The 21014-nt window shown below is 37.1% G+C and overlaps 1 protein-coding gene across 1 annotated transcript in view; it reads left to right on the forward strand.

Annotated features, from left to right (window-relative positions):
• Positions 1-445: 445 nt before the first annotated feature.
• LOC134856977 (RNA polymerase-associated protein RTF1 homolog) overlaps positions 446-21014 on the forward strand; it is a 607680-nt gene continuing 587111 nt past the window's right edge. The window contains exon 1 of the mRNA XM_063873290.1: positions 446-461. The gene's annotated coding sequence lies outside the window, so the exon portion shown is untranslated. The remainder of the gene's footprint in view (positions 462-21014) is intronic.

Raw genomic sequence — 21014 nt, forward strand, 5'->3', positions numbered from 1 at the left:
ATTACTTTAAGCAAATACATTTTGGAACACCCATTTCAACCGTACTGCTACTCTAACATTGACGACTTAATCAACTCATGGTACCTCTGGCTATATACAGCACTAGAAAAACACATGAAAAAACAGACCAAACACCGTATGAACCTAGCACCTTGGATCACACCTGAAACCTCCAATATTATCAAAAGACTCAACACAGGATCAAAAAAAGTAGCCTTTAAAAATACTCATACTAATAACCGCAATCTTGAAAGACTTAAAAACCTTGTAGATCATTTATCCGAATTAGATCAGAAAAATTTCGAAGAATCAACTTTCTAGGGCAGAAATTTCTCAAAGCTCCAAAAATACTTTAAAAGCATACGAAAAAACTCAAGTACTCCAAAAACAATGTACTGGAATGAAAAAACCGAATCAACAGAGCACGGTTATATAGGTTTATAGGTAAACTTATTAAATAGGTTTACGTCAAAGTAAATAGATTTCCTCTTCCCTCGTTCAAACTGTGTGTTTTCAGAAAAGTTGTAGCTAGGAACAAGAACACCTTATTCGAAACGAAAAAAGTCCCGTCCGTTCCTAGCCGTGGATGGGTGAAAACCAATGAGATTTCACATATTCAAGAAATCGTCGTCGCAACACTTGTTGATCGGAGACTCACAATTGAAAAATCTAACTTTCCCTAATTTCAATATCCTCAGCCTTCCTGGTGCAGGTATCGCGGATGTTCTAAACTTCTTGTCCCGCAAGAACGAATACGATATTATAGCTCTATTCATTGGTGCGAACGATCTGTTTACGAAAGACAAAAAAGACTCAACGAGAACACCCGAAGACGTTGCTGAAGAATTATCCCAACTTGGCCTACGGCTGACAGAACGTTGCAATAAAGTTTTCATTATCGCTCTACCACCCAGACTCGGAAGACCAGCCCGAACGGAACGTGTAAACGATATTCTTCGCAAAAAGAAAGAACTCTGGCAATATCGCGGTATATCGAAAGGAATAACCACCAAAACTGTTCTATCTTCCGACGAAGTCCATTTAACAACAGCATCGCTTGCGAGTCTCCAAACGATTTTGAAAAGAAGATCATCTACAAGAAGTTCTGTGTAAAAACTGATAGCGAGGGCTACTCGAATATATACCACTGCGGCAACAACACTTGTCGGTGTCATCATTTTCACAGAGACTGAATTTTCTATTGATACCCTTTAGGTATCGCCAGATTTGATGTCTTTGTGAATTCACATCTATAAATAAAACCGTTGCCTCCCGCTAGTCATCAAGTTCCCTTAAGGTCCCAAACAACTGTTTTCATAACCCTAACACTGATACTTCAGTCCTCAATCGGCGCCCTTTAGGTACCACTCTGAGGACTCGAGTACACTACCTAAACCTTCATCCCCCAAACACAGTTTCCACAGAGATAAGAGGACGTAAACATAAATAAAACTGAGAATGTCAAAGGACAAAAAACCTTGCAAACATGCAAGAAACCCATAAACGAAAATGACCCAATATACAATTGCATCACCTGTAATTGCTCTATGCACCTTGAAGTTGTCTGCACTGGCCTCTCGACCGTTGCACTCAATGGAATACTGGAACTTGGTAACAATGCACTACTGATATGCAATACCTGTTTGTCCAACGGAAAAAGAGATCAAGTAATCAGAAGCACAGCATCACATGACAAAAGTGAAAACATCAAAAAAATTGAAGAAGAAATTTCAAAACTAAGTTAAGTAGTAGCCGAAGTCTCGACAAAAATGGAGAATATTAAAGATCCCATCCAAAGCCTGCCAATAGCAGAACAGGGTAAAACCTGGTCACAAGTAGAGGCGCAAAACATAATCAAACCCCTGAGCAAAGGATTGAGAATAAGAGGGGTCCCCGAGATCAAGGAAAGAGATGGAAGAAAAAGACTTGACCATGACTAGGATGAGGTAAATAAAATCATGAAATTCTTAAACCTCGAATGCAATATCACTGATCTCAAGCGTGTGGGAAAGTTCAGCGAAGAACGAGCAAACCACAGAACTATACTGGTACGAGTAACCTGTCCAAGAGAAATAGACTTGATACTATCATCAACACCGGCCCTCAAAAATTATGACAAAAATGTCTTCATAAGTAAGGAACTCTCAGTCGAAGAAATGAAACTGGAAAACGCCATCCTGAGAGAACGTAGAAATCTCATCAGCAGTGGTAAAAACCCCAAAAATCTTCGAATCAGAAACCTAGAACTGCATGAAAAAGTAGACGACACCTGGACAAAAGTTACAATTAAACCGGAGGAAAACAGCACAATTCAGACTAGAAATGACAACTGACTAGAATCGCTGAATGTTATGTCATTCAATACACGAAGTATACTGGATATAAATAGACGTATGAAACTTAGCAATATAATACTATCGAACGATTATGACATCATTTGCTTAAGCGAAACTTGGTTAACTGAAAATATCCCTGACAACGCGCTTTTTCTGCCTGCACACATAATAACTAGATGTGATAGACCTACCAACTCAACAAAATCGAAACACGGGGGCGTGCTTATTGCTGTTAAGCAATCCCTAGCTTTCACAAAACTTGAAATACACACTACGGACTGCGTTGGACTCCTCCTTAACACTGCGACACCTCTCATCCTATGCTGTATCTACAGTGCCCCGAACGAAAGCAAATATAAGCTATCCACAGATGACTTGAACAAACTATTGAATATGCTAACTGACTACTCAAATGAATTTCAATGCCCAAATATTTTATTGGTTGGTGACATCAACTTCGCTAATACGCATTGGCAAACCTTGCAATGAACCCAAAAACACGAACAATTAGTACTGCAGACTTTTACTGATATGAACTTTCAACAGTATACCGAACCCCCTCATGACCAATTAGATATTGTCCTTTGCAACAACCCTGACATTATTTTAAACACCACGATAGACAACCATATGAAAAAACACTTCTCACACCAAGAAAGAGAATTATCAGACCACAACCCTTTTCTAATCACGATATCATCTCTTACACACAATGACGAAAAAGCCACTCCCATACAACACGGATCCGACTTTCTGGACTTTGGTGTCTTCTCATTAAACAACGTCGATTGGATTACTTTAAACAAATACATTTTGGAACACCCATTTCAACCGTACTGCTACTCTAACATTGACCACTTAATCAACTCATGGTACCTCTGGCTGTATACAGCACTAGAAAAACACATGAAAAAACAGACCAAACACCGTATGAACCTAGCACCTTGGATCACACCTGAAACCTCCAATTTTATCAAAAGACTCAACACAGCATCAAAAAAAGTAGCCTTTAAAAATACTCATACTAATAACCGCAATCTTGAAAGACTTAAAAACCTTGTAGATCATTTATCCGAATTAGATCAGAAAAATTTCGAAGAATCAACTTTCAAGGGCAGAAATTTTTCAAAGCTCCAAAAATACTTTAAAAGCATACGAAAAAACTCAAGTACTCCAAAAACAATGTACTGGAATGAAAAAACCGAATCAACAGAGCACGGTAAAGCTAATCTTCTAAACAATTACTTCGTAAGCGTTTTTAACATTAAACAGAATGAAAACATTTTACCAATAGCTGAATTACCTGGCTCAATCAAATGCTTCAATTTCTCTGAAAATGAGATATACGACATCCTTAAAACATTAAACCTCCAAAAAGCAAGAGGACCAGATAGACTCGGTAACACAGTCCTAACCAATTTAGCAGATAGCATAACTTCATCTCTAAAACTGATTTATAACACCATCACCAACAAAGCAACATTTCCAACGATCTGGAAACTTAGCCAAATCATCCCAACTTTTAAAAATGGAAACAAGCAATCGGTCACAAACTACAGGCCCATAAGCCTGCTAACTGCAGTATCCAAAGTCTTAGAGAAACTGATCTTCCTTAAAATCTCACCAAAGATCTTCTCGCAAATCCATGACAGCCAATTTGGCTTCTGTCCTAAACGATCGACAACTCTGCAAGTGCTCCAATTCCTCGACAAAATCTATGATGACTTTGATAACCCTAATATCAAGTCTCTACAGGCAATATACTTAGACTTCGAAAAGGCTTTCGACAAAGTTCCTCACGACTTGTGCATATATAAACTCAATAAATTTGGCATATCAGGAAACGCACTTAAACTATTAGCAAACTACTTAACCAACAGAAAACAGCAAGTACGAATAGGTGCGGCAGTATCCAGCCATCTTGAAGTTAGTAGCGGCGTACCTCAAGGCTCACTGTTAGGGCCAGTATTCTTCATTACATTCATCAACGATTTACCGTCATCACTCACCAACTCGTGCTATCGTTACGCAGACGATTATAAAATTGTTGCAGCGAACCCTTCCCTGCTCCAACATGACCTAATCACGATCAACTTATGGTGCAAAGATAATTCCATGAGTCTTAATTTGAAAAATTGTCACAATATAATATTCAAAGACCCCCAACTTGACCTAAACATGTATCTCGGTGACCATATACTTGAAAAAACCTATTCAGAAAAAGACCTTGGTATGCAAATAACCAACAACCTAAACTGGTCAGCACACGCAAAACTAAGAGCCCAAAAAGCAATAGGATGCTTATTTTTAATTAAAAGAAATATTTCAAAATCAGCGAGCTTAAAAATGAAACTGAACTCCTACTGTGGATATGTAACCCCAATTGTGTCATATGGCTCACCCATATGGAAAGCAAATAAGTGTGAATTAAAAATTATTGAAGATGTCCAAAGAAAAGCTACACGTTGGATACTGTCATGTAACAACATCAACTATAAAGACAGACTGATTAGATTAAACCTGCTTCCACTGTCTCTCTACCACGAAATGCACGACATTCTCTTGCTTCATAAAATAATAAACGACCAATACAACTTCCATTGGAGACAATTTGTTCAGTTCAAAGAATCTACAGCCCCAACAAGAAGATCAACGAAAAATAACTTAGCGCATAAAAATTATCATTACGAAAAATCGAAAAGCAATTTCTGGCACAGAACACCTATACTAGCAAACAAAATTTTACAGACTCAGGAAGAAGAAGACCTGTTTGCGATGAAATACGAAAGACTCAAATCAAGCCTCAAAAACGTTTTCTGGATATATTTCATCAGTAAATATGAGGAAAGTGTCCCATGCACATGGAGAATAAACTGCTGCAATAGCTGTGTAAACTCAAAGAAACTATAAAACTCAGTTTAAAACTCCCAACGCGGGGCATTTTAGCCCCATGGCTTTATGTCTAAATCCTTGTTTATTATTATTATTATTATGATTATAGTCCGAAAGAAAAGTGAAAGAAGTGGTTCAGACTGATTACTCAAATTCTATTTTAGGTTATTTATTTTGATTTTTTGCTAATATTTGCAATAAATTTGCTGTAATAACATATGAAAGAGTTTTGCTTATAACAGAAAATGATGCCCCTTGCGCTTTCTTATTTTCGTAAGCGATTTACCAGATGCTCTTGTTTGCAACCCTTCAATGTTTGCTGACGACTTAAATTGCTGCAGTACCTCTCAGGCACTACTACAAGCCGACCTGAATTCACTATTAGTTGGTCTAAAGAAAATTAATCTGACTTAAAGCCAGGTAAATGCAAAGTTTTTAAGATTAAGAAAAATCCATACGTCTACTATACTATGGATTTTTTCATCATGATCAAATAGTTGACGAGCCTCCATTTAAAAAAAAAATCTTGGCATCATTTTCACTGGTGATTTGTCATGGTCACCGCATATCATCGATAAAATCACAGAAACACAGTGTATTTTATGCTGAAAAGTAACTTTTCCGCAAGCACACATCAAAACATCAAGTTTCAAAATTTACAAATTGCATCAATTGTATTCTCACCTACGGTTCACCCATTTGGTCGCCTTCTAAAACTGATTTAGCGAAATTGGAATCTTTTAACAGGCGGTGTCTTCGTTAGGTTGGACTTAAGGGCGATTACAAGAAATCACTTGTGAGTTTGTTGTTTTTCAATATGCTATCGATTGTAAGTTATAAGCATTCTTTTGTTCTACAAACTGTATCACGATAAATACGACATTAAAGCTCAATTTATGTTAGTGCCAAAAACGAGTCACGTTTTTTCCGTAGTTCAGACGTGTGCTCATTCACAATCAAACTCAGAAAAATTGAAAAGACGAGGACAACTAACTTCTTTGAGCGCACAACACGGCTCTTGAACCTAATTAAATTGGATGTGCAACCGCCGTTTTCTGCTTTTAAAAAAGACGTTGTCAACTTCTACAGCCGCAAAAAAGAGACTAAACTTATGAGAAAATGTATCTGGCACTTGGTATGGAGGATGTTCCTGTTCCTTATGCTCCTTTTAAATTTTATTTTTATGTTTAAATTATCTGCGGGGTAAATTAAGCCTCTTTCTCTCTCTGATTTTTAAATTCTTTGTTGAGAAAAGCAAGTCGGCGTTTATTTCAGCTGTATTCTTTAAATACATTCCAATTGTTTGTATCAATTAGTGACCTGAAGTTCTTTAAAAATAAAGATTTTCACCTTAGACAAGTCCTTTAATGGATATTTGCTGTCTTTGGATAAAACTACGAGTAGGAAAACAAATAGATGCGAATATGAAAAAGTTTTTCCACGAAAAAGAACGTAAATTGGACACAAATCAAGTGGAAAATTTCCGTAAAAAAGACTTGACTTTGATTGAAAGGGACATGAACAAAATTTTGTCCATTGGGGATGTTTCATTTTGATTGGATACAACAACACTCCTTGTATCGAAATTTTATTCTTTCAAGAATTTGAAATGAGGGTACCCATCACTATCAAGTATTTTTTTTCATTTCATTTTAATTACCGTCAACTACCTCATCTTTCAGCTCCAAATCAAACATATTTTCTGTTTTTATTCCATTCTTTCTTTGATTTCATTATTTTACTCAAAAATATTTTCTCAGATCAAAACAGCAACCTTATTAACTCAGTAGAATTTTGGCCTGATCCATAAAAATCCAAAAGCGAGAAACAGTAAGTTTCTTTCTCATTCGAATTACACCTATGATCTCGAAATTGTCATAAATAACTTAAAATACTTCACAGAAACTGTAATTTTTGCATAGATTTATGTGGAAAAGTTGAATCGTGTGATTTGCCCCAAAAGTTTCAATGAATATTGCTATTATTAATCCGCCGTGTGTCCTTAGTATTGTAATCCGCCGTGTGTTCTTAGGGGGGGGGGGTCTTTTCTACGGTAGGGGTCTTTGGGGTCCTACCAAAAGTAGGGTCCAAAAGGACCCATCTTTTTTAAAGACCCCAAAGTACCCTGCCCGAAATAAAAAGACCCCTCTCCTAGGACACCCGACAGACAAAATACTTTGGTATTTATTTTCGCGCGGTGGTTAAATTTAATCTCTTCCAAACTTTCCCACCACTAAAATAAGTCTGGGTATATCCGGCTGCGGTTTTCTCGCTTATTTTTATCTAAAAGCTAATCCTTTTCGCTCATATAAATACGAGTTTACATACAGTACCATTCATATTTCCTTTTAAAATTTTTTGGTAATTATTGTTCGTTTCTCTTTCTTATTTTATTTTCAAACTTATTTCCAAGTCTCCCTTATTTTCGACTTACACCATTTTGATTTGTTAGCCTTACTATTAGCTTACTTTGGGAAACTAAAAACCGAATCCTTCGCTCCTGCTTCAAGGGTAAGTTGCAACTACCAGTCTCTTTTGCGCCGGTCTATTTAACTTAAAACAATGTTTGTTGAATGTTTTATATTTCCAAATGTACAGCAGTAATTCCAAGTAAGAAGACAATTTAGCCGACATTTTTAAGTGAAAAGATTTTATTGATCAGTTTTATCAAGTTTTCTCCTTTTTTTCTGACTAGACGCTTCTGTTAGAATGAATGGGTTATTGATAGGCGGAGGGTCTCTTGAACTGCTAGCTGCGCTTTCTTCTTGAAGCTCTTCCTCCGTATAGCTTTCTTGAAGAAAGCCCCAATCTGGGACCTGGAAGTCCGGTGATTGCCAGCTTTCGCTGTTTTCGCTGTTATAATTCAGGGTATTTGTCAACTGTGAGTTTGCCCACTCGCTTACTTCCGCAATGGCCTCGAAGAACACTTTTTCTTCTGTAGCCCTGTGTCCAAAGGGCAATGTAGCTATCTCGTCGAATAGTAAGAACCGCTTACTATCGAAGGGTGAAAGGGCAATTCGGTTCTGCGCTATGGTTATGTTGGTATGGGCTTTCGATTTTATTGAGTAGCTGTATATACGAAGGGTTTTTCCACTCAGTAATGTTTCCCTGAACCTCTGGTGTGTAAGTTGCTGCTGGGAGTGTTACACTACTCCTTTTGCACTCCTCTTGCTAGTTGAATCTTAATTAAGAACAAAGATTAGCCCATAAACATATTTTAGCTTTGTAAGCCCATAAAAAATTGCAAGCCCAGTTTTAGTATTAATAACGAAAACGGTTACCAATTCTGAATATTTTGAAGACTCAATATCTAATAACATTCCAATTTTTTAAATTCCAAAAAGGTTAAATATCTTAATTCATTCCACATCATAAAAATTCCAAATCGTGTCATTATCAAAAAACCATTCCATGTCAAAATTTTAAATTTGTTGACGTCAATAGTTACAAAAGTGCGTTTGTGGTGAGTATTTGTTTAAAACATTTTATATGATGAATGGTTCTTCATTTCAAGTTTTTAAATGAAGAATCAGAGCCTTTCAGGGCTAGTTATGTCTAATTAAATTGACAGTGATCAACTAAACTTATTAATTTGGTCCCAACAAGATCCAAAACCCCAATGGAGGGAACCCTTAATGTAAAGAAATGGAGCAGACTTGGAGAGGTGCTTTTTTTCAATACTAACCTGCATATTTCAACGAGTAGAGCTTTGGTTTCAACGCGATGAATTCTGCAATGATTTTTCCCGCCGCCTCGTCCTTAAATTTCAATTCAACCTTCTTAGTCACTGAATAAGATGCTGAATAAGAAGTGATCGCTTGGGTAGTTGGAAATATGCTGAATAAGAAGTGATCGCTTGGGTAGTTGGAAATATCTAAACTATCGGTCAGTTTTTGCAGATCTGCGTATACGTCGTCGGTTTTTATCGAATAAATAAACGAATCTGTGTCACTGTATAGCAGTTCAAGGTTCATGCTTGCTTTCATTTGCCGATAATGAAAGTAAAACATGAATCTTTTTGACAAATCCAAAATACTTGCACCAATTATCATGGGTTTGTCCCACAAAATACTCGTTACAGCAAAACAAACAGTAGCAACTTCCTCGTCGATTATCTGGAAGCTTTTCATCGTGCTCAGAGCTGTTTTTTGAAGCAATTCTCTTTCGTTTCTAATAATTTCTAGTTTCTTGCGTCCTAGTTTTGATTCCATAGTTTTACCGAATGCTGAATTTACGATGAGCTTGTAAAAGTTCTCTTCAAATTTGCTGCGCGCTGAAAATCTCAATTGAGTGTTTAACTCGACAAAGGGCTCCATCCATCTACCTTGACGAAATTTTAAGACCTTAATCAATTTGATGACTCTTAAGCCTAGTTCTATGTAGAGTTTTAATGTAAGGTAGTGCAGAACGTAGCCTTCCTTTGGATCTAATGTTTGAACCAGTTTTGGTACCTTTGGTAGCGACGTGACCCCCATCTCCCCTAACATCTGTATTTGCTCGTTACTTAGTTGATCCGTACCGGTAACTTCACGTGAGGGGGCTAGTGGATAGTCTGCAAAGTATTCTTGAAGTTCTTTAGGTATACTGAGATCCACTTCCAAAATGTATCCCCACTCAGATTTATCGTCGGTTTGCAAAATATATTCGAGACTTTCCTCAACTATTGAGAAATCTTTGATGGGAAGGGGACAGTGTTTCATAATACCCCCGTATACATTGTTAGCGTCTATAATCAATAGATAGCTAGAGGGCTCTTCAGGATTGTAGTCTTCAAGGTATTTGTCGTTGGCTTTAAAAAACGGCGTGCATATATCGATGACATCCCTCCCCGTATCATTTTTTGAAGCATGTTCAAATGCTGCCTTTCAGTAAATAACTTGAGGTCTGCATTGCAGATTTTAAGAATGCATCGCCCGAGAGGTTACTAGCCGTGAAGTAGCATGCTCAATCTAATCCGTACGTTTCGTAACAAACTTCGCGAAAGGCTTCGAATACTGAAGCGAGTAGAAGTACGTCCGTTGCTAGGTATACATCATGGTACTCGCCTAGTGATGCGCATTTCATTTCGGCAAAAACTTTAATGGCATGGTTGTACTGATTTTTCGAAACACTTACTTCCCCTCCCTGTAAAGCGTTGCTCCACATTTTTCTAGGTGGCACTCGGGTTTCTCGAAATTTTTCAAAACTACTAAAGTATGAATACGGGTAGAAACCTTTTTGTTTTAGCAATGCTATCTGTTCTGATGAGTAACCAAGTTCTTCAAAGTAGTTTTCCAGTAGGACAAATTTTTCTTCCGGCAAGTTTGGAAAGGGGAGACAGCATGAATTTTTAGCAGTCTATGAAACGTAGACTTTCATACTCTTTTTTGAGTTTTCCGTTTTTATCGGTGTATGCTTTGATATAGACCGACATAGTGAGTGATATATACTTCTCCTCAGTGGAAGGGATCACTGAGTAAGTGTTTTCGGGGTTACTGTTTGAGACCGATTTTATAATGAAATGCAGATCATAGTTTGACAAGTTATGCGCTATTACGGGTATATAGTTCGCCGTTTTTTGATTGGTATTGATTTCGTTATGCGCCCACCCCAAGAACTTGTTGGTATAGTGACACTGATCAAGTACAACTTGGTCATTGTCAGCAAATTCTGTTTCACATATCCAACAAGTGTGCGCTTCTTCACGCGTGCAACTTGGTGTGCCAGTGAACGTGTAATACTTTCGTTTTTCGAGGTATATTTGTTTCGCCAAAGATTCGAGCGAGGCGATCAATTCCTTCATAACATTTTCTCCTCTCTTCAGTTCAAACTTTTAAACTTCGCGTTTCCCAAAATTCAACAACGGCCAGAGCGTAACCGCATGGTTGATGAATCACTAGTGTTTGGGTGCTAGATTTTTCGGGGTCGGGTTGCGGTCCGTATACGGGTAGTAGTAGCGAGTCGAGGTCAAAGTAAATAACTTTCGGTATATACCAGCGGGCAGTTAAATTTTTGAAACGATTAGTGTCCTTTCCCGGTTTTGTCATAGTGATTACCACTCCCTCGTCTTGGTAGCACATTTCCTGGTGCCTTTGTAGTGTATCGATTGATGAACATATATGGAAGCATTTGCGGCAAATGTGGTTTCGACTTGGTGTAGTTTTCCACGCACATATTCCACAACCCTCATCAAATCAGTGATCAGCACATAGTGATGAAATTGTCCGTTGCTGAGTAGTAGTAGGTCAACACATAGATCACTTGAGTAATTGCTGGACACTCTCAAAGGTAGCAATTCACCTTCTTTGTACCTAATGAAAACAAACAATTGAGTGCTCGGGTTTCTGGATGAACGTAATGGGTTATACATGATTAAAAAAATGTTTTGTCAAAAAAAATCAATGCTCACCGGAATACATTGACTTGACAGTTGTTAAGTTGTTCAAATCGGTCAATATCATATAGTCCCATTGGCATCTCGTACCAGCCATCAATTTTCACAACATGTTCTTGGGTGAGCTTGTAATTTTTCAGTTTGTTTCGATGTTGGTAGCTTTGGGAAGCAGGATAAAGAGCAGTTGTGGTCTCTGAATATCGATCATGGTACGCGGCTACAAAGCAGTATAAAAAGCACTTTCATCGTGCTCAAAGCTGTTTTTTGAAGCAATTCTCTTTCGTTTCTAATAATTTCTAGTTTCTTGCGTCCTAGTTTTGATTCCATAGTTTTACCGAATGCTGAATTTACGATGAGCTTGTAAAAGTTCTCTTCAAATTTGTTGCGCGCTGAAACTCTCAATTGAGTGTTCAAATCGACAAAGGGCTCCATCCATCTACCTTGACGAAATTTTTAAGATCTGAATCAATTTGATGACTCTTAAGCCTAGTTCTATGTAGAGTTTTAATATAAGGTAGTGCAGAACGTAGCCTTCCTTTGGATCTAATGTTTGAACCAGTTTTGGTACCTTTGGTAGCGACGTGACCCCCATCTCCCCTAACATCTGTATTTGCTCGTTACTTAGTTGATCCGTACCGGTAACTTCACGTGAGGGGGCTAGTGGCTAGTCTGCAAAGTATTCTTGAAGTTCTTCAGGTATACTCAGATCCACTTCCAAAATGTATACCCACTCAGATTTATCGTCGGTTTGCAAAATATATTCGAGACGTTCCTCAACTATTGAGAAATCTTTGATGGGAAGGGGACCGTGTTTCATAATACCCCCGTATACATTGTTAGCGTCTATAATCAATAGATAGCTAGAGGGCTCTTCAGGATTGTAGTCTTCAAGGTATTTGTTGTTGGCTTTAAAAAAACGGCGCGCATTTATAGTATATAGTTCGCCGTTTTTTGATTGGTATTGAATTCGTTATGCGCCCACCCCAAGAACTTGTTGGTATAGTGACAGTGATCAAGTACAACTTGGTCATTGTCAGCAAATTCTGTTTCACATAACCAACAAGTGTGCGCTTCTTCACGCGAGCCACTTGGTGTGCCAGTGAACGTGTAATACTTTCGTTTTTCGAGGTATATTTGTTTCGCCAAAGATTCGAGCGAGGCGATCAATTCCTTCATAACATTTTTTCCTCTCTTCAGTTCAAACTTTTAAACTTCGCGTTTCCCAAATTCAACAACGGCCAGAGCGTAACCGCATGGTTGATGAATCACTAGTGTTTGGGTGCTAGATTTTTCGGGGTCGGGTTGCGGTCCGTATACGGGTTGTAGTAGCGAGTCGAGGTCAAAGTAAATAACTTTCGGTACATACCAGCGGGCAGTTAAATTTTTGAAACGATGAGTGTCCTTTCCCATTTGGCATAGTGATTACCTTTCCCTCGTCTTGGTAGCACATTTCCTGGTGCCTTTGTAGTGTATCGATGGATGAACATGTATGGAAGCATTTGCGGCAAATTTGGTTTCGGTCTCGGTGTAGTTTTCCACGCACATATTCCACAACCCTCATCAAATCAGTGATCAGCACATAGTGATGAAATTGTCCGTTGCTGAGTAGTAGTAGGTCAACACATAGATCACTTGAGTATTTGCTGGACACTCTCAAAGGTAGCAATTCACCTTCTTTGTACCTAATGAAATCAAACAATTGAGTGCTCGGGTTTCTGGATAAACGTAATGGGTTATACATGATTAAACAAATATTTTGTCAAAAAAAATCAATGCTCACCGGAATACATTGACTTGACAGTTATTAAGTTGTTCAAATCGGTCAATGTCATATAGTCCCATTGGCATCTCGTACCAGCCTTCAATTTTCACAACATGTTCTTGGGAGGGCTTGTAATTTTTCAGTTTGTTTCGATGTTGGTAGCTTTGGGCAGCAGGATAAAGAGCAGTTGTGTTCTCTGAATATCGATCATGGTACGCGGCTACAAAGCAGTATAAAAAGCACTTTCATCGTGCTCAAAGCTGTTTTTTGAAGCAATTCTCTTTCGTTTCTAATAATTTCTAGTTTCTTGCGTCCTAGTTTTGATTCCATAGTTTTACCGAATGCTGAATTTACGATGAGCTTGTAAAAGTTCTCTTCAAATTTGCTGCGCGCTGAAATTCTCAATTGAGTGTTTAAATCGACAAAGGGCTCCATCCATCTACCTTGACAAAATTTTAAGACCTTAATCAATTTGATGACTCTTAAGCCTAGTTCTATGTAGAGTTTTAATGTAGGTAGTGCAGAACGTAGCCTTCCTTTGGATCTAATGTTTGAACCAGTTTTGGTACCTTTGGTAGCGACGTGACCCCCATCTCCCCTAACATCTGTATTTGCTCGTTACTTAGTTGATCCGTACCGGTAACTTCACGTGAGGGGCTAGTGGGTAGTCTGCAAAGTATTCTTTAAGTTCTTCAGGTATACTCAGATCCACTTCCAAAATGTATAATACCCACTCAGATTTATCGTCGGTTTGCAAAATATATTCGAGACTTTCCTCAACTATTGAGAAATCTTTGATGGGAAGGGGACGGTGTTTCGTAAAACCCCCGTATACATTGTTAGCGTCTATATTCAATAGATAGCTAGATCCGGAGGGTTACCTCGGAGGGTTCCCTCAAACTTCCTAATTTTCAAGTTTCGCTTTAAAAGGGTCTTCAACTACTGTCAAAATAAAAATAGGCCAAATTTTTTCTGAATGGTTGTTCGAACTATTTCGGAGGGTTCCGTAAAATTTTTTTAGTAAGGAGGTTTCTTAACGGGCTTAATTGAACCCGGAGGGTTGCCTCGGAGGTTTCCCCAAAAACCACGAAAATTAAACAGCATTCAGTTTCTTTTTTTTGGCGTTTATGTCTGAAGGAAAACAAAATAGATAGTACAGAGACAGTAACAATGGAATTTCCACAAAAAATTACAATGTTTTTATAGGAACCTGAAATTCAAAAAAATGGAACTTTTTTAGCGACTGTTCCGAATTTGTCAAATTGAATGTTTGATAGTTTTTCTCCCATGACGATCATTTCCGTTACTTGTTTCATGGAAAATTGTAAAACATTTCTAAATCAAAGCTTTCTCCTAAGTTCAAATCTAAGTTCTGGATAATGTCAATGTTCAGCTGTATTCCGTGGTGAAATCAAATCAAAAACCAGGAGACAGTGATTTTGAAAATCTTCCATAGGAAGAGCTCGAACTTCTTCGTCAAACTGCATTGCTTTCATTGTTGTAGCATAGGGGCGACAAGGAGAAGTTGTATATAATGAAATCATAGCTCCTCCACCCCGAATAATTCTAAGCTCTCTCAATCGGAATTGCTAATAGTTGAAAAAGTTTTCATGAAAACATTCTGCAACAGCTGAATTTGCAACAGCTATTCTTCTGATTGGGAAAATAATTAAAACATTTCCCTGAAATACTGGTTTTGATGAGATGGAATGATAAAGGTTCTTGCTTTAGTTTCCATGTAATTGTAATGAGCAGGTTGCCTTTACAGACTCCATTGCCAGTATTGATGATCACATTCAGCTAGTAAAATTTTTCTATTAAACAAGAACATTCAACAATTTTCAGATTATGTAAAAATTAGGTCTACCTCGAATAAGTTTACCTCGAACACAATTGACAAAAAATAACAACACACCCTGTAGGTGACAGCGATCTCTCGTTTCAGTATCACTTTACCGCCACCGATGTATCAAATCACTGCCTCTTTTAAAATCAAGCAATTCTCTATAAGCTAGCAGTGATGGTTTCAATAGCAGATAAATAAAACATAATCTTAAAGAAAAAGACTTCCCTCAATTGGAACGCTCCAAACGAAGCCCAGGACACTGCAGTCTCAAGTGAGTGTGTTTTGCTTAATTCCCTCACCGAGGTCTTCTTCCATATAATCCCGGATTGCCCGAGCCGCCCTACTAAGTAGCTCAAGGCAACCACGCAACCAAAATAATAGTCATAAAAAATATGTTCGGTTACTTCTGATGAACCCGATTTAGAATCCAAAATTGATCGGGAATCTCCGGGTCAACTGCTCTATTTACTCCTAATATACACACCTCGTAGGCAACCGACCTTCTATTCAACCTTGAAGGGATATCTGAGGTATATAAATTCTCTCAGAGGGTCTCTTTGATTTTATCTAAGGAGGGTTGTTAGGGAGCTTAAGTCACCTCAGAGGGTTACTTCGTAGGGTATTTAGAACGCTAAGCTTTTTCCGGACGGTTACCTTGGAGGGTACCCCGAACATTTAAGTTGCTTCGGAGGGTTCCCTCAAATTCACTAAAAAATACGCCCCGGTGGGTTACATAGGAGGGTTCCCTCAAACAAGTTTCGCTTCAAAGGAGTCTTCAGCTACTGTCAAAATGAGTCTAAACAGGCCAAATTTTTTCTGAGTGGTTGTTCGAAATATTTCGGAGGGTTCCGTGAAACATTTTTACTAAGGAGGGTTGTTAACGGGCATAACTGAACCCGGAGGGTTCCCTAAAAATCACGGAAACAAGTGTTTTCACCGCAGTAAAGCCTCCGATTGCGGTCTATCTAACTTAAAATAAGGTTGGTTGACCCGGTCAACCTACCCAGTAGGATAAAAACGTGGTTTTGTAAGAATTTCCATCGCTCGAAGGGTTCCCTAAAATCTGGACAAACTAACAAACTCTAAAAAACTTTCTTTTCCTGAAGTTATCAAGCAAAAAACGGTTGCGGTTCAGAAAATAATGAAAACGTCGACTGATGGTACCAAAATTGTTCCGATCGGTTTGTTAGTTTTTGAGAGTCTTTTTTCACTAATTATATAGGTTCTTAAAGATTTTTTTTTTCACAATTCTTGCTAAAAGTGCTTGAAAACATTTGAAACGAGTGCAGTAGCCCTGTACAGTACTGGAATAATGCAAAAAAAAAACGGACCGAAATTGGTCTGGAAACAAAAATTTGGCCGAAAACTATCAAATTTGGACCCTGCAATTCCTTTTTTCCGATCTTTAAGTGTCCAGCTCTATCCACTGAGCTATTCGGAGGGTTACCAAAAAATTGTTCTAGCAACAGAGCTCGTTTTTTAGCAACTGCTAGCAGGCTCCTAACGCTTTATCTATAAACACTCAAAAGTTCGTTTCTCAAAACATATTGACGATTTTCGGAAAATTTTGAAAATTCCGATCAATTTTTTTTGGCCAACTTCTTTTTCAGCGCGATTTCTTTAGTTAGTGGTTAGGGGGCTTGAACTACCTACTATATCCCTACGCAGAAGCTTCTTTTTCGGAAAAACTTGGATATCCAAAACTTTGGGTTTAACAGTTTGGTCGAAAACCGGTGTTTTTTGATAAAATTAGGGTATTTTTTGGATCTAAATGGGACACAAGTCATTTATAATAAGGATATTAACCTAGAGTAATCCCTAATGAATAATACTATATCCTCTTTTGCACCACAATACCCGAGTTAAGACTCGTAACTCGGAAGTTCGCAATCGTTGGAGGGTACAATCGGACCGGGCCAATTGTGTCCCCCACCACTTAAGTTTTTTAAAATAATACCCGAACGATACTAAAATTGTGTTAAGGATACCTAACAGTCGTTGTGGATGTTGCCCCTGTTGTTCTTCCTTTCAAAATTCAAAACTCAAAATTCTGGAGTTTTCCTACCGTTCTTTTTATGACGAATTCGAAGCTAACGTCTTTAAAGCCTTTTTTCGTTCTCGTCGGAGGGTTCGAATGTGCCAATCCGGGGAAATGGCTCACATTACTTTGGGCTGAGTTGAAATTTTCTTTAAAAAATACTTTGTTAGTTGAGGAATTTTATTAGCTGAATGAGACCCTATATACTTGAACCTGAAATCTGGAATTCTTTCGATAATTTGCAAAAGTTAGAAATTATCCATCTTTGCAATTGTTAACTGATTTAAACCTAAAAAAAAGAAAATGATAGTTTGATGGTGTAATTTAGGTTAAAAAAGTATAATTAGTGACTTACACCCATTTAGGTATTGAATCAACAATGTCCCGTACGCAAGTTTTATGTAGTGGTCAAAGGTTATTGATCACTGTTTTACATTCTACGTTTCTCGGGTTTTCAATTAAACAGCATTCAGACTCTTTTTTTCTGGAGTTTTAGGTCTGAAGAAAAGCAAAATAGTTGATGTAGAGACATTAACAATGGAGATTCCCACAAAAATTGCAATGTTTTTATAGGAACGTGAAAACTCAAACAAATTGAACATTTTTAGCGACTAGTCCGAATTTGTCAAACTGAATGTTTGATAGTTTTTCTCCCACGACTATCGTTTCCGTTAATTGCTTCACAGAAAACTGTAAAACATTTCTAAGATCAAGCTTTCTGCACTAAGTTCTGGATAATGTAACTGATTAGCTGCATCCGGTTTTGAAATCAAATCAAAAACCAGGATTCGAAAGTCTTCCGAATGAAGAGCTCGAAATTCTTCGTGAAACTGCATTGCTTTCATTGTTGTAGCATAGGGGCGACAAGGAGAAGGTGTATCTAATGAAATAATGACTCTTCCACCACGAATAATTCTAAGCACTCTCAAACGGAATTGCTGATAGTTGAAAAGATTTTCATGAAAACATCCTGCAACAGCTGAATTTGTTTTCATTGCAACAGCTATTCTTCTGATTGGGAAAATATTTAAAACATTTTACCTGAAAAAACTGGTTTTGATGAGATGGAATGATAAAGCTTCTTGCTATAGTTTCCATGTAATTGTAAAGAGCAGGTTGCCTTTACAGACTCCATTGCCAGTTTTGATGACCACATTCAGCTACTAAAATTTTTCTAGTAAACAAGACCATTCAATAATTTTCAGATTAGCATTTGGATTACCAATATGTATGTAAAAATTAGGTCTACCTCGAATATGTCTAATCAAAACTTTGGTTTTTAGTAGTAATAACTTTTCACAAGTAAACAAATCATTGGCCAGACTGCCATAGAGTGAAAAAATTATCCCTGATCCTAGGGAATTCGCTCCATCAATGAATGGATTCAAAACTATATATGTGAGAAGCAAGTATTCCTTTATAACTCATTGCCGACGAGTTGAATTCGTTCGATATTTGTGCTTTATAAAGATATATTCCATTGGCGTTCTAAACCATGAAAATCACCATGCAAAAACCCCGATCAGACATTGTTTTCCATAAACAAATTTTTTTTAACTTGATTTGCTAAAAAAAATCCAATTCTGTATCAAGCCTTTTAATTCCTGAGAGTAAATTTCAGGAAACTTTGTGGTTACACAGTTTTACTTGCTGTAGCCACAGTACAATCTCTAGAAACACGACGTTTTGAGTGGTTAAATACTCTCCTCAGAGCTGAAATCTTACAATTTTTGATAACTGTAATCGAACTCACAATGACAGAAATGAAAGCAATCGAAATGTTTCTGCTTCAAGGCGTTCAGTTAGAAAGTTTGAACTACAGTGCTGATTTAAATTAACCGGACAAAACGAGCTAAAATTGAAATTTAAAACGCGTTTTTCTCTAATTGGGTTGAGTTTAGGTGAAAAATTATGAAGACAAAACTTGCTTGAAAATTTAGCAAAATTATTATGGTGTAAATTGTTTTGCGAAATTCGGGCCCAAAATTTTACCCCAAAAATGGGTCATTTTGGCTTTTTTTAGTTAATCAAAGATTACGCCAAAAATACCCAGTCGATCACAGACATAAATATATCAAAGTGTGTCTCTTACGTAGCCCAACAAACTTTAAGAAGGGGACTTTCTCCAAAACATTGTGTAAGTTAATTTATTTTTGTTTGATAGACAAAAATGGACGTTTTTACTACATAAAATACCAATTTTTTATTTAAAAACAATTTTTGAACGGTTTGGAAACTTTTTTTTTGGAGAAAACACCCTTTATAAAGTTTGTTTGGCTACAAAAAGGGCTCACTTTGATATATTTATGTCTGTGATCGACTGGATATTTTTGGGGTAATTTTTGATTAACTAAAAAAATCCAAAATGACCCATTTTTGGGGTAAATTTTGGGCCCGAATTTCGCAAAACAAATTACACCATATTAATTCTGCTAAAATTTTAAGCAAGTTTTGTCTTCATAAGTTTTCACCTAAACTCAACCCAATTTGAGAAAAACGCGTTTTAAATTTCAAGTTTTGTCCGGTTAATTAAAATCAGCACTGTATGCATTTCAAAAAAATTGAGTTAGAAAATTTCTGAAATCGAGTTTTCTGATCATTATGCTGTCTGAAACAAACAGCTTTTTTCGGTTCATTTGATGAATAAAAAATGCATCAACTGTGTTAATTTTTTTCTAATCGAATTTCAAGTCACATGCGATCAAACAGCCGTAAAAGTTAAAAAAGGCACGAATATTTGCGAGTGCGGTTAGAAAAAAAGAATATCCGTACTATAACACTAACTACAATTTGCTAGTGTAATAAAGTATTCCTTATGTTGTCAATACGTTTCTACGAAGTGTTTCTCTTTTTTGTCCATTCGTTCCTCCTATAATTATGTTTTAAAAGTTATCTTTCTGAGGCTGTCACCTTGACTAAGAGTATAACTTGTTGATCGCAATCACTTAACGCGTAAAAAAAATTACTTCCTGTTCAAACAAACAATTTATTTCGGAAATAAATTCTGCAGTAAAAATTTCTGCTCATTAGCATTGACATTTTAAACTTTTACAAGATATTCGAAAAATCCTTTAAAAAATGAAAAAAAAAGCTATTTTTGTGATCAAATGTTTATTTTGGTAACAAAGTAATCAAATAATACCTTTCCAGGCTCACAGAAGTTTAAGTTGGGATATAGATGTAGCGTGTTGGGTTCACACCTTTGATCAGTCCGTTTGTTTTTTGTTCAGCTGAAGGCTCCAATAGTACCGGAAGTGAAGGGCGAATGAGATGACGGAAACTTTGAGAAGTATGACGAAGACCCACTGCCAATGGACAAGAAGTGCTTATATGAAGAGGAGTTCAAGGACTTCTGATCCAAAATCCAACAGAAGACGTCAATTATTGTCAACCCTTAATTGCACTTAATAAATTACTAATCGACTCTTTTCAAGAACCCCTGTTTTCTAGTTCCTATCAAACTAGTGTTATTGAGAAGAGAAACAAAACAGTATAACTCGAAACTCAGTAATATCTGCTTATTTGCGAGAAAATAAAACATTCAACACAGACTGTTGTATATCAAACTATTTAGAAGAGAAAAGCAATTTGAAAAAAAACGGCTTTTAAAATAACTAGTGGAGTTTATTTAAAGATGCCACTGTGGATTGAAAAGAGTCACCAAACTATTTAGAGAAGTCTAAATGAAGTATGCAAGTTGACACCAGAGTTTAATTTTAAAACTTTTGTCAGATTTGTGTAATTTTAATCATCCGAATATACATTCT

The sequence above is a fragment of the Symsagittifera roscoffensis genome, chromosome 1 (assembly GCF_963678635.1).
Source record: "Symsagittifera roscoffensis chromosome 1, txSymRosc1.1, whole genome shotgun sequence".
NCBI classification, from domain to species: domain Eukaryota; kingdom Metazoa; phylum Xenacoelomorpha; order Acoela; family Convolutidae; genus Symsagittifera; species Symsagittifera roscoffensis.